Source organism: Antennarius striatus, chromosome 6, assembly GCF_040054535.1.
Source record: "Antennarius striatus isolate MH-2024 chromosome 6, ASM4005453v1, whole genome shotgun sequence".
In the NCBI taxonomy this organism is placed as follows: Eukaryota; Metazoa; Chordata; class Actinopteri; order Lophiiformes; family Antennariidae; genus Antennarius; species Antennarius striatus.
In genome coordinates, this window is record NC_090781.1 from 13790699 (window position 1) to 13804277 (window position 13579).

At 43.4% G+C, this 13579-nt stretch overlaps 1 protein-coding gene across 1 annotated transcript in view; it reads left to right on the top strand.

The window, feature by feature from the left end:
* The first annotated feature begins 310 nt into the window (after positions 1-310).
* Positions 311-13579, top strand: part of cdon (cell adhesion associated, oncogene regulated) — a 36365-nt gene continuing 23096 nt past the window's right edge. Inside the window, exon 1 of the mRNA XM_068317005.1 lies at positions 311-692. The gene's annotated coding sequence lies outside the window, so the exon portion shown is untranslated. The remainder of the gene's footprint in view (positions 693-13579) is intronic.

The window sequence follows — 13579 nt, forward strand, 5'->3', positions numbered from 1 at the left end:
CAAATTCACATTTAGAGGGAAAACTCTTGTTCCACATGACTTTGTTCCTGAAGAATGCCCAGGTGACTTTAAAGTTTACACAACATTTAGTTACACAGGTGAGTGAGCTCAGGAGGAAGGAGGGGATTTTTTTTCTTGATGATTGTAAAACACAGTCTATATGGGTGACGCTCCCTCCCCTGTCTCCCTCCCTCCCCTCTCCAGGAGCCGTATGGAGCTGTGGGGCTGGGACATTCCTGGTTTGACGCCGCTGCCATGATTTGCTGAGCAATTCGACACTGGCTTCAAAGATGCGTGTGTGTGGAAGAGGCAGCGGCAGACGCGGGTCTGGGGAGAAGCTACAATAACGGGTCAGACGCACCACGACTCTGAGCGCACCGGGACGCTTTTATTCCAGGTGGACTCCAAACTTCCCAAGGGAAAAAAAAACAACAACAAAAAAACTGCATTACCTCATATTTAGACCAGAGGGGAAGTTGTCGCACCTTGGCCCCGAAGCCTGCGCAGCTCCGCGGGGTCTGAAAACTTTCCCCACCTCCTCCTCTCCACCTTTCCACAGTTTTCATGTTCCTCCCGTCGCCTCGCACCAGCCCGCGGCTAATGGAGGGCCCCGTACGGATTTGCCAGCAGAAGAATGCGTTCTGCTGCTGATCCACCCGTCTGCTCACGGCGTCGGCTCTCCTGCACCAGAGGTAAGGACGAGAGGCGGGGAGAGAGAGGGAGTCCCCGGGCCGCTCGGCTGCCCGGACGACCAGCCGACCGGCCCGCGGGCGGTGGAGCGGAGGCTCCGGTGCGGCGGCTGGCTCCCCTGGAAAGACGCTCAAAGGAGCTCGGTGTGTGTCATCCAGGTCCCCAAACACGGACGTGTGGGTTTAACTTTGTGTTGTGCTGACGGTGGACACCGGCGGTGTGGAGAGGCAGGACGGGCTCCGGCGGTGTGGAGAGGCAGGACGGGCTCCGGCGGTGTGGAGAGGCAGGACGGGCTCCGGCGGTGTGGAGAGGCAGGACGGGCTCCGGCGGTGTGGGGAGCGGGGGGCGCCCGTGTGTGCGGATTATATTTTTACGTGTGTGCATATCCATGAATGAAGTTTCCACACCGCAGATTATGCGTAATTCCAAATTAACCACAACATTTACTCCGAATAGAAACGATTGGTTTCATACGTTAGGCCTTTATTTACTAATTTCATGTATGTCATTGCGCTCTTACAATGACATAAATTAATATTTGCATATATATATATTTTCTGGATCGGTTTGTTGGAAGTATGAGAAAATGATGCTCATCTATAAACTCGATTTTTTTTTTTTTTGTTGCTTAGAAACTACTTCTCTATTATGTTAGATGAATTATACAGATAGACAAAAAAAAAACTTCATCCCGGAACAAGCAGTTTAAACCCTTCTTTGGCCCCAGAGGTATTCAGATTAATATTACATTACCCTCTTTGTGTCGATCGGTGTTGTTGTCTCTGAGGTGGATTAGAGACGTAAATGTTTGTTTGGTGAACATCTCTAGGAGGCTGCTCCACCTAATCGAACACCCTGGTTGAAACAAGTGGCCCGTCCTCATGGTTTCTACCTAAACGACTACGTTTTCGGAAATGGCAAACATCTGAAAATGCATCTCTGAGGGTTATGTGATTTGTTGTTTTGTTGCAAAGTCCTTCTTTTATTATGGATTCACTGTAGGAGCCACATTTATGTCATATTTACCACTGTGCAGAAACATGGTGACTGAGACTAATATGTGAAGGTTTCTCCCTCTTCAACGATAGAGACCTTTTATTGCTTTTGATAAATTCCAATGTGACAAAAGCTGCTTTACTACATACTGTAATGTTAGTTTTGCTCTGAAATTTGGTAAATGCATAAATTACTGTGCAAAGTAAGCACCTACCACCTGCCTGAATGACTGTCATTATTATCAGATGGAAGCAGGCTTTGTGATGACTTTTCATCTTTTATCAAATAGTTATTGTGTTTACAGATATGGTAAAGCTACCAGAGGCAAACAGGGAATCTTCAACCATAAGTTGCAGATGTGTCGACATCTGATAATCTAAACGTTTTTGGTTTGTTACAGCTGGCCTTCTTTCACACATTACCTCAGCATTCCTCTCTTCTATTAATGTGTAAAATATTTCTAAGAATTAGAATATTTTCTTTGTGTAAAAAAAAAAAAAAAAATCAGCTGATGTTTTATGTTCCGCACACCTGGAACTGTGAGGACGACAAATCAAAATGTTGTAGTTATTACAGGAATATTTTTTTAAATTCCTTTTTTTGAAGAACTCTTGCCTTATATACATGCTGGTATGATTTTCAGAGCCATTATAAATGTTGAGGATTGTATGAAACCCTAAAAAGACCCTTAATTATACTAAGTGATGTAACGATGAGGCTGCTGAGACATGTCCCTCACTTTTTCCTCTCACGTAATTTCCTCAGTCTACCGTTCACCACTATCAAAAGGCTTCACTGAGACTTTTGTCACATGGGGGTAACTCCCAGAAATGTGAACACTTAAAAGTTATCCAGAGAAAGTCCTGAATCCTTCTCAAATCCATGACATCCAGTCTGTGGGACACACATGGCTGCTCACAGATAAAACACTTTCAAGTTCAAACACTTGCTTGTGCTTTGTTGCATTGGTGGGGGACACGGAGACACTTCCGATGCCTTTCAAATCCTTTTAGTGCTCCCCAATATTGGTTGAGCTTTTGACAGGGGCAGAAAGGTTTGCTCTTTGTGTTGTGGCTCGGACACTGATGGCTTACACTGTATGGCAGAATGTTTCCTTCTCGTCCTGATACAAAATTTGTTCCAGAAGATTTTGTTTTAAAATAAATACTGATTTTTTTGATTTTCCATTGTGCTGGTGAATACTTTAATAAAGTATCATAGTATTAGGCAACTGTTGGAACAGGAAATAAATATTTTAATATATGGAAAATATTACCACCATCACGGATAGCGGGTCATTTTCAAGCTGGACAGAAAGACCTGTTTAGTATTTTTAAAGTAACTGACCATCTTGTTATGATGGGGGAATTTCCCCACATCATGAAATGCATGAGAGTGTAATTCATTCATGTGGCACAGTCTAAGAATCTTTTCTAATATGTTTTCACAGCATATTTTTGTGGCTTGTAGGAAAATTAAAAACAAAACAAAACATTAATGGACCAGCTCTTATCAGTCAGACCCAAACAATGCACAACTCTACCATTAAGCAAGTTTGAATAATGTTTGAGCCATTAGCCTGCTTGCTAATGATAAACACATGTTGCTCTCTGAGAACTATGTTAAGTGGGCAATTTGAATGTAAGCATGTGTAATGATACCAACCCCTGTTCTCATAATGGTTCTCCTGATTTTTCTGATCTATTATAATCACACAGCCTCCAACAAGACAACAGAGGATTGCTGAATAGTAGCAGATTAGGAAACAAAATCAAGGAAGCCATGTTGTACAAGAGTAAAAATCTTTTTAATCTGTTCATTAAAAAACCTTCTAACTTAAAGGGTTCCTATGATGAAACTCACATTTTTTCAGGTCTCTAAATATACATAGTGGTCCTCCCTAACCCGACCAACTCCTAGAATCTGGAAAACAAAGGCTTCCTGCATCAATAGATATTTGGAGTTTTAGGAATTCATGGCCCGGACCGAATCAAAACGATCGGATTTTACTAGAGTTACCATTTATGACATCACAAACGGTGCTCTGTGATTGGACAGAGTGATTGACGATATTGAATGGTTGACATGCGCAAGGGCGCTGACATGCCGCTTGGCCATCTCCGAGGGGGGAGTTCATTCAAACTACGGTAGCATTGTGTGGTAATGTGCTCAGAGCTACAGTACACACTGAAAGGTCCTCACAAACTGTTGAAGTCAGCTAGCAGTTGGCTAGTTAGCCCCTCTTCAGTCGTGTGAGTGACCCGCTAAAGGCATATCCTCATCGTCATTGCGAACACAGCTGCGTGTGTCCACATCGGTCATAAACAAACAGCCTCAGCCTTTATTTACAGTCTAACAGATATTCACTGTCACCAGTCAACATAAAACCTGCATGTGAAATAATCCAGGCAGAAATCAAGAGGTGAAATTATCACTCATTCGGGGCCTCGTGAGACAAAGGCTGGATACGTTACACACACACACACACACACACACACACACACACACACACACACACACACACACACACACACACACACACACACACACACACACACACACACACACACACACACACACACACACACACACACACACACACACACAAACTTCCCCTGCTCCGTGTTGTAAGAAGTCGAGCCCAGACCAGTAATCTAAGTGAGATAGAAGTGACTGACTCTGTATTTATTACAGGATGTAAAACCCCTGCATTTTCCTCACTGTAGAGAAAATAGGGATGGCAACCAACAGCCAGTTCAATATACAGTACTCGCTACAGTTCAATATACAGTACTCGCTTTGGCTTATCTTTCCCGTGTTTCATTTAGACGGCGATGTCCCTGTGATCTCTCATTGTCAAGAAACAGCGTTAATTATGTCCTGTCTGTAAACGTCTGTTGTCGTCTCCACTGATTTTTGTCCCATTTGTAAACACTGTGTGTTTTAAATTCTTTGCGATGTTTACAGATTGTCTCAATAGGATCAGCCCATGTAGTGTTAACATAATGAACAACGGAGTCACGTTGGACTGAGAAAGAGGATCTATGCTCAGTGCAGAGAAATCAACAGTCATTAACAAGAGAAACAAACATGAGAAAAATAAGAGTGAAATACGTAGTGACAAAGTTACTGAAATTTAAAAATGTTCTAGACAGAACGCTAGTGCACAGACGTTGAAGTGGCTCATGTAAACAAAACGCACGTAAACGCGAGGTGGGAGGGAGTGTTGATAGAGGCAGCTCGGAGGGGGGAGGGGGGTGGAAATAGAGAGTTGAGAACTATACCCCATTTACACAAAGCGTTTGGGGGCAGAAGTCAATATTAAATCAAAGATATTGAGGACCCCGGATCACTTCGGGGCAAGACATTTCAAATACATTGTGGCTGGACATATGGTAGCTGAGTGACATGAATTTTGAAAAAAAAGCATAATATGGGACCTTTAAAAGAGTTATTAGTCATGTTATGAAAAAAAAGTTCAGATTAGTTCATTTGTTGGCTGTTATATATCAACTATTATTTGATAAGCGATTAATCCTTTAAGTAAATAAAGACAGCTTGTGGTTTTATTTTAAAATAGGAAGATTTAATTTTTTTGTCAAAATCATTCTGAATATAAATATCTGTTGGATTTGGAATATTGGTCAGACAAAACAAGCAATGTGAAGAAATCTCTGAGCTCTGGGACGCTGCACACAGCATTTTTAAAATCTGTCTTGTCACTGTGTCCAAAGAAAATCAATTACCCCACACACTTAAGTCTGTCTAAGTGAGTTAGTAAAGCTGAAGTGGTTTTCTGAGAGAACCACAGGAAACTTGGAGGTGATTTCAGGGAGCAAAAAAAAGAATCATAAATTACTTTTGGGAGGATTGTGACTTTTTATACATTTTGAAATAAAAGAGCTAAAAGCAAAGTCATGATTATGATGATGGGACAGAATCTGACCAGAAGGGGAGGGGAGGGGGGGCTTCGTGAAAGTAGTGCCACTGGACTGAAATACGTTTTGTATGTGTCCCATATACAGTTCTGTAAACCACACAGACTTAAGGCCTGGCTGCAAAACTCTGCTCTTGATATAAAGCACATGGAAGATAATGTAAAAGCTAAATCATATTGTGGTGCATCTGCCGATTTGTTTTCACACTGTAATCTGTCACTTAATTGCCACCAAGGATCAGCGTTCCCTTGAGAACAATGTGTGTAACCCTTGAACAGAAGAAATGTATAATTCTGAGCAGCCATCTCACTTATCATAATTGTCACAATATTTTTCCAGCTAGAATTAAATTTTACACATTTTCTAAATTCCTGATGATATAATTCATTTCAACCCCTCAGTTTAATAAAGCAGAATTCAGTGCTTAGCTGAGCAGTTGATGTGTGACCCTCTAGACCACTCTTACGAACTGAAAAGTGGCTTGTTTTGAACTTTTGACACAGTTCTCCTTTTGCTCATTGCTCAGGGATTGAGTCAGGGATTGCAGCATTTTCCCCACTTTCCAATGCTGGCCTTTACTCTGGGCTTCAGCTCCCATTCGTCAAGGACAGACCACAGCTCAGACCCTCATTAGATGGACAGAGGGAAGTTTTGGGCAGCATGCCAAAGAGTCCTCATGTTCAAGGAGCCAGGAGCTGCTGATTGACAACACCCAGCAGCTATGAGCAGGGGGTCAACAGGAAAGATGGGCAGGCCATAGAAAGAGTTTGAGTTCTTGTGACTGCTGGGTTGGTGAGTGCACCCTGCAGCTGCAGCACTAACAAAAAAAGACCTTACTCTCCACCCTTGGTTTCCCTCCCTAAATTTATTCTAGGGAAAGGCTGTGAGTGGAATTGGATAAATTGAAGCCATGTTGAAGTAGCCACGAAAGCAGACGCAGTAGCTGAAGGTGCCATTCATGTTTACAAGAAGCTGTCTTTAGTAGCACTTCTTATCTGCTCTGAGCTCAGACTTAGTCATTATTTTAACTACAAAACACACACGTCTTTCACTGCAACCCCCTCTCCATTTTTTCCGTGTCCCCCAGTTCTGACAGATGATCCAAACAGCCTAGCTCTGACTCGCTTTACTATGCAAGCATGTTTCTCCAACAGGTTACAGATAGGCTCCGGTACAACTGCTTCCAAATGTCAAAGGTGAGCTGACTGTAGCGTAATGTACACGCCAGCTTTCAACAGATGCTCGTATTGAGTTTCTAAAAATTCATAGCCTTGATAGACTTGAAACTGGATAGCAACTTTCGAGAGACTTGATAAATTGAATGAGAAACATCAGGACGTAATTGTTAAGACAAACAAACACTTTTTGTAGCAGCAGAAACAGATGTTTCAGCCAGCCACTGAAATGCAATAGTCGTAAAGGCTGGAGGTGGGCAGTACGACGTTGTGTGCTTCTTCTCTGAGATGGTTTGTTTTCTGTTAATGTAATACAGAAATACACACCCCAACTAACTATATATGTCTGCGTTCTCAATATGATAAGAGAATGTAAACCAATACCACACACAGTGCTCTGAGGAAAAACACTGTCCAGTTCATGAAAATCCTTTAACAGCAGATGGTTGAAAGCAGTTTGTGAGTCAGTTTGATAGAGACCAGGATTTTTTCTCTCGGAAAGAATATACTGTAGGCTTGGGTCTTATATAGCCTTGATGAGGAGACCAAAAGTACAACAGACTGGAAAACACTCATTGGTCATGGCTGCTTTCTTGCAGTACAGCTTGAGTGTTGTTACATTACGTACACTCTCATTGTCTGCTTCTCCTGATAGTCATTACTCTAGAAAGGTGCTTTTTGGTTTGTATATTATATGCTTTAAGTGTTGCAGAACACTTGCATGCATTAAAAAATTCCCCGATGAGTAGATCTCTGTGTTGAATCAAGTCAACTAGGCTTGAAGGAAAAGCTTGAAGAAGTTTTGTCTCTAATCCAAGAGGCTTCTTCAGTTGTGGTATCTAGGAGGACAGCTGAAACATCTTTGAGCTTTTCCTACGAGTCCAGTTGAATTAATTCCTCACAGAGCTCTACGATGACTTGGATCACTGAAAATCTTCATAGACTTCCCCTGAAGCGTTGTTCGTGCTATTTTATGCAATAGTCAGTTCTCGCCAAAAACAACAGATTTTCTCAAATTTTTTAGCGAATGCACGAGGAACCCCATTGTTCCACAGCCTCGTCCCACAGTTTCTTAACAATTCCTCAGCCTTAAGGAAGATTTCAGGGAGTGAACTCCTGAACCAAACTGTTGGTGACAGTTCTCACAGTTAAATTTTGAAGAACATTGAAAGGGATTAATTTTTTGCATCCTCAACATCTTCCTGTGTGCGGGATTAATTTTTTCCCTTCTTGAAACTGACTCCATTAAATATGTCTGACTTAGTCTGTCACCTCAGCACGAGCCCCAAGAGTTACTGTGTTTTCTTCTTGAAACTGTGAGCGACCACAGCTTTCTATTTCAAATGCTGAACCAATAAGTCACGTCTGACATGGGTTTTCTGCGAACCAGAATATGTGCGCTGTTGTAAAGCCAGCGCAAGGATCAGCAGGACTATATTAAGGCAAAACTAGTGGCTGGCACTCCCCTCCAGCTTACAAACAGGCTACTTGTTTGAAAGGCTGTTTTTCTCCCATCAGTGTGAGGCAGTGTGGGTATTGCTGCTGCCTGCCTTCAGGCCAGTGGTTGTGGGTGCCATTTTGGGCTTTTCCTGCTCCAAGATGTTGTCCCTTATTGGGAATGGAACCCCTTATTTAAAAAATAAATTCAAAGTGAGGGGAGGCACTTACGTCAGCAGGGGAAAACACATGGTTGATCCAGATCTACATTGTTCTGGGAGTGTTTGGAGAAACAAACATGACTTTAATCATGTAAAATGATGCTGTCTCTTGGTGTGGCTCTTACACAGTAGCAAACAAAAGCAAAACGAAGCAAAGAGTGTGCCGAGTTACCTGAACAACACAGTCTTCTATTTTTGTATGTTTTGCTGTTGTCATGAGGTTATGTTTCTCTTGGCACCATTGGCGCTCTACATCATCTGCGAAAAGTTCTTCTCACCTCCAGCGCTGCAACATTAAGACTTTTATGATTTGACTCTGAACCAGAAGTGGAAAATCAGATGATCTGTGTGTTGATGTATCACCACCAAGTTTGTTTTGTGATGACTTGACTGCCACACAACAAGTGTGGAGTGTTACAAAGCGAGACAGAAAACATTTAGACAAACTAAATTAAGTCTGTACACACACTTGAAGGGACTGTATATTTATTCTTGTGTCTCGAAAATTGTATCTACAAGGGAGCTAATTTGTTTGTTTGTGTTTTTGTAAGAGATTTGTGGAATTGGTGAAAAAAAAGGCTGATTATATTTTCACTTTTTAACATGTGTTTGTTTTGGTTCAGTTGGCTGACTTCGGAGCCCCCCACCCATGAATATACAGCCAATCAGTCAGTTTGACATTCTGAGAAATGACAACACTCAGTGTGTACTTTCTTTCTCACGCATCTAGAGTGACATAACAAAAGAGGAAATCATCGCAACAGCGACTTTACTTGTTGGTGTTAAATACTGATGTTAGCAAATCAAATTTCTTGTATGCATCTATTTGGGCACTGTCATTTTGTTTTTGCTGCACATGCTTGAAATAACATGATTTCATATATGTTTTAGTTTGAAAGTACTTTTGGTCGTGTGCCAGGGACCTATCAGGAGGAGACTGAACAGAAACTGTTGTCTACGTCTTTGCTGCTTGTTGCTGTAGAGACACAGGCATTGATGGAATCCAGGAGAGTTGGGGAGAGACGAGAGACTGCACTGAGGGGGGAGAAGGGGTGGGGACAGCTGGTTCAGATCACTGCATGCCCATATTTCACAGCCCACACAACAGCATCTAAAAACACAGATAGTGTCTTGATTTCCATTGAGAAGGTGGACATTTTCAAGGCATTTGGCAAACTTATAATTTTTCCTCCCCTGCATCACAGAGTTTAGCTATCATCTCTCTAACTGAGGCTGATACTGAGGAATGTGTATTTCTTGCCTCTGGTGCCACAGCTACACAATCTCAGCTCCCTCCCCTCACCTGGCATGATGAATCAGGCTCTTGGCACATGTTGGAGATCAGTCTTTTAACGCCTTGTGGGCAAGACATTGTGCACTTCTCTTTTCCATCAGAATTACCTTTTCGTCTGAGCAGACGTTACCCTGTGGACTGAAAGGCCTGTGAAATTAGCCGTAAGAACCTAGAGAGCTCCCACAATAGAGGAGGGTTGTTAGCTGCATTCTCTTCGCAAAAGGTCTCAAGGTGGCCTTGTATGGTGGAGATGTCCGGGGATCTGTTTCTAGTGTCCGAGGCCACTACTGAGTTTCGCCCCTATAGATAATCCTGCTGTTCATGACCTTGGGAAACAGCCACTCCTCCCTACCCTCCTGTCTGCCCCCCTCACAGATTCCCAGGAAAAACAAGACATTGCACAACAATCTCCAATTAAGATGGGTTTTACATACTGTACCATTCAATTCCCAGTCTTGCTCCCCTCTGTCTCAATCGTTCTACGTCTCTCCCTTTCTTTCCCCTCTCAGCTCTCTGTTTGTGTCCTCGGCCAACAAGCCTGGGGGTAGAATTAGCGCTGTCTCCCAGGTCCCGGCCCTGGCACTTTGGAAGGGTCGGGCTTTGGTGAACGGAGATGTTGGGGGAGGAGGTGATGGGAGGGGGTTGTGTATGTCTTTGGTAAACAGGGCTTTGTGGGATGTGACTGTCTGATCGCAGGGGGCCTCTCCTTTCATTCTTCCTCTTGTCTGATCCCACACCACGGTGTTGTCATTAGGGCTACAGGGTTTCTGGGTTCTGGGACCCACTTGGCCTCGCCATCACCCTACGCCTCCCAGAGTCCTTTGCTCTATGCACCTGCAGACATTCATACACAGAGGCAGCAGACTGGACATACTGTCCTTGTGGAGGTTGTAACTCATTTGTCTCACTCGATTTAAAAGATTTATTGAAGAGACTTGAATTAAGTTTCTGCAGGATATCAAATTCGGGCAAGGGCGGTCATTTTGCGTAATGGATCGACTAAACCTCCGTGGGATTTATGTGACTTTATCCTCATGTCTCATTGAAAAACAAAAAGGACCCCTCTTTCCCATCTTAGTTCCTGTATTTAATTCCAAATCATGTCCCTCTTTTTTTTGTCTTTCTCTTTCGTACTTATGCTCACACCCCTTCTCTAAATCGGTACCACTTTTAATAACGTCTCAGTCTTATTAAAGAGTCAGGCCATACCAGAGGCCCAGTGTTTCCACTCATTAGTTTCCTCTGTAGCCCCAGGCTGCCTCAGCGGGCTCACCCAGATCACAGAAGAAGCCCATAATGGTCCCCTAGAGTCCCTTCTCTTGGGAGCCTCTTCCCAAGTCTCTTGGCAGAGGTGAATGCAGTTAGACCAAATCATCAGTCAGTTTGGCAGATGTGGATTCATGCACTACTATTATCTGTATGTCTCTATCTTAGAGCCCAATTGAGAGGGAAAAGAAAAGAACTGAAGCTCCGCAACACTTTACCTCCCTGTTGGTGCTTCACCTTTTTGGGGTGGCAGCAGTTTAGCCCACAAGGACATGGCTTGGGGACTGAAGGGTGGCTAGTTAAAGAGCAGCGTGGACCGAAGTATGGAGTGTGAGCTGGTAGCTGGAGAACTGTCAGTTCACTTCTTGAACTCTGCCGAGGTGTCCTTGAGCAAGCTGCTCCCAGGGCACTGCTACATGGCTGCCCTTCTCCATTAATTCCATTTGTATGTGTGTGTGTGTGTGTGTGTGTGTGTGGGTGTGGGTGTGTTTGTGTTTGTATGTGTGTGAATAAAATAAATAGAGTGAAAAAGAATTTTCCTACTGTAGATTGATAAAGTAACTTTCTTTCTTGTACCCCTACCCCAGTGTGGTTTTCTTTCTGTTTTTGGTATTTAATGCTCAACAGTGCCATCTTCATCCTATGAGTGTGTCTGTGACTACCTGAGTCCTTTGTGTCTGTCACTCTCTCTCCCTCTCTCTCTCTCTCTCTCTCTCTCTCTCTCTCTCTCTCTCTCTCTCTCTCTCTCTCTCTCTCTCTCTCCCTCGCCCTGTCTGTCACTGAGGAACTGAGGAATGTGTGTGCTGTAGATCCTCTGTCCATGAGATGTGGGGCAAGTGCAGACAGGTTTGGGGTACAGCATGTGAATCAGCTATAGCACTCAGGTCAGATTAGACCATTACACCAGAAAGGATTTGCTCTTTCTCTTACGACCCACTGCCTCCTCGCCCTCAGCACCTTTATGTAGAACTCTGATCTTCATTCACCACCGGGCATTTGTTATGTCTCTTTTTTTATTTAGTCATTTGATTTATTGGTAGGGATTGCGAGATCAGTCATGATTGTCCACTGTTATCAAATCTATACCCGAACTGCTTCATGATATTCATTTTTGACTTAAATTTCAGTTGTGCAGTCATGCAAACCAGAGGAGCTTGGCCCCCACCGCAGTTAGCTAGGCTGGTTGTGACCTGATCTTCCTCTGCCCTCCAGGTCTTTGATGCTTCGCCGCTTTGCTTTTGTCCCTATTTACTCAATATGACAGGGATGTGGGCAAGCCCCACATGTAGGCAGATGGAGCTTTAAGTAGTTCCTGCAGAGAGGAAGCCAAAGAAATGCAGGTGCTAACACCTTAGAACTCAAACTCCTTTCCCGTCCCTGAGGGCAACCTGTCAATGTGTTTATTTTATCCTGTGTCATCACCAGGAACCCCCCTTGTCTTACTATGTGGATATATGGTGCAATTCTTGTGACTATTACTCCCACAATATATAAATAAAGATCAGGCCTCTCAACAGTAGTTCTCCAGCGTGGAGTCCTTCAGAAGGTGGCTTGACAGATAGAAGCTGAGTTTAGACTACTGTTTTTCCTCACTTTCACACTCCTAAGCCACGTGCCAGTCAAACATTTCCCTAACATACACAGGTCAATCCCCACAACTGAAAAATAGGAACTTTTCCACTTGAACTCACGAACACTCACCTCATCTATTTTCATAAACTGTCCCATTATCTGTATATCTGCTTTCAACAATGAGGCGTCTGATTTATATGCACAATGTCTCTTCAACTTATAGCTGGTTGATTCTTCCTTCAGACATTCATGCATCCGCAACATAAGTGCAAAAACAGAGTAACATAATATGAGATTTGGGATTGAAGGAAAGCTGGGATACACAGGTTTTTTTTTTCTTTAAAGCAATGTAGTCTGCATTTTTGTAAAGGAGAACAGTAGAAAGAGGGACTGGGCTGACCACAGATCAACATTGGACCAGAGGAGACAGCTCTCAGGCCAGTCAGAATGCATTTAACAGAGACTTCCCCTTTGTCAAAGGGCCATTCGAGCTTTTGTCTGGATGTCTGCTCAGCAGGAAGTGGGACTTGCCTTTCCATACAGCTAGTGCTGGCAGCATCAGGATTACACTGTGTGATGCGGGACACTAGATATCCTTACACTGTCTGTCTCCACCAAGGTGGCTTCATAGTGGCGGATGTCAAAAGAAAGCCAAACAGATAAGAAGCAGGACTGATGCCCCTGTGTTTTCTTGTTGCGCCAGATCGATGGGTCAGATAGGCAGCTGTGTGTGTGTTTATACAACCCAGTCGTAGCTGTAGCACCCTGCTGCTACACCCACCACAAAGGCGATACAGATAAAAGAGTTTGCAGAGTTGGCGCCAGTTTCTCATCATACCGTTTACCGATATGCCCACTCCTGGTAGTGCATTTTTATAGCACTGTTGTTATTATTGTAATTGTATATCATTATTCCTGCGCACAGAGAAAGATGGTTTCCACTGATGACATAGGGGCAGTGTGCAAGGCCTGTTGCAACTCGTGGGACAG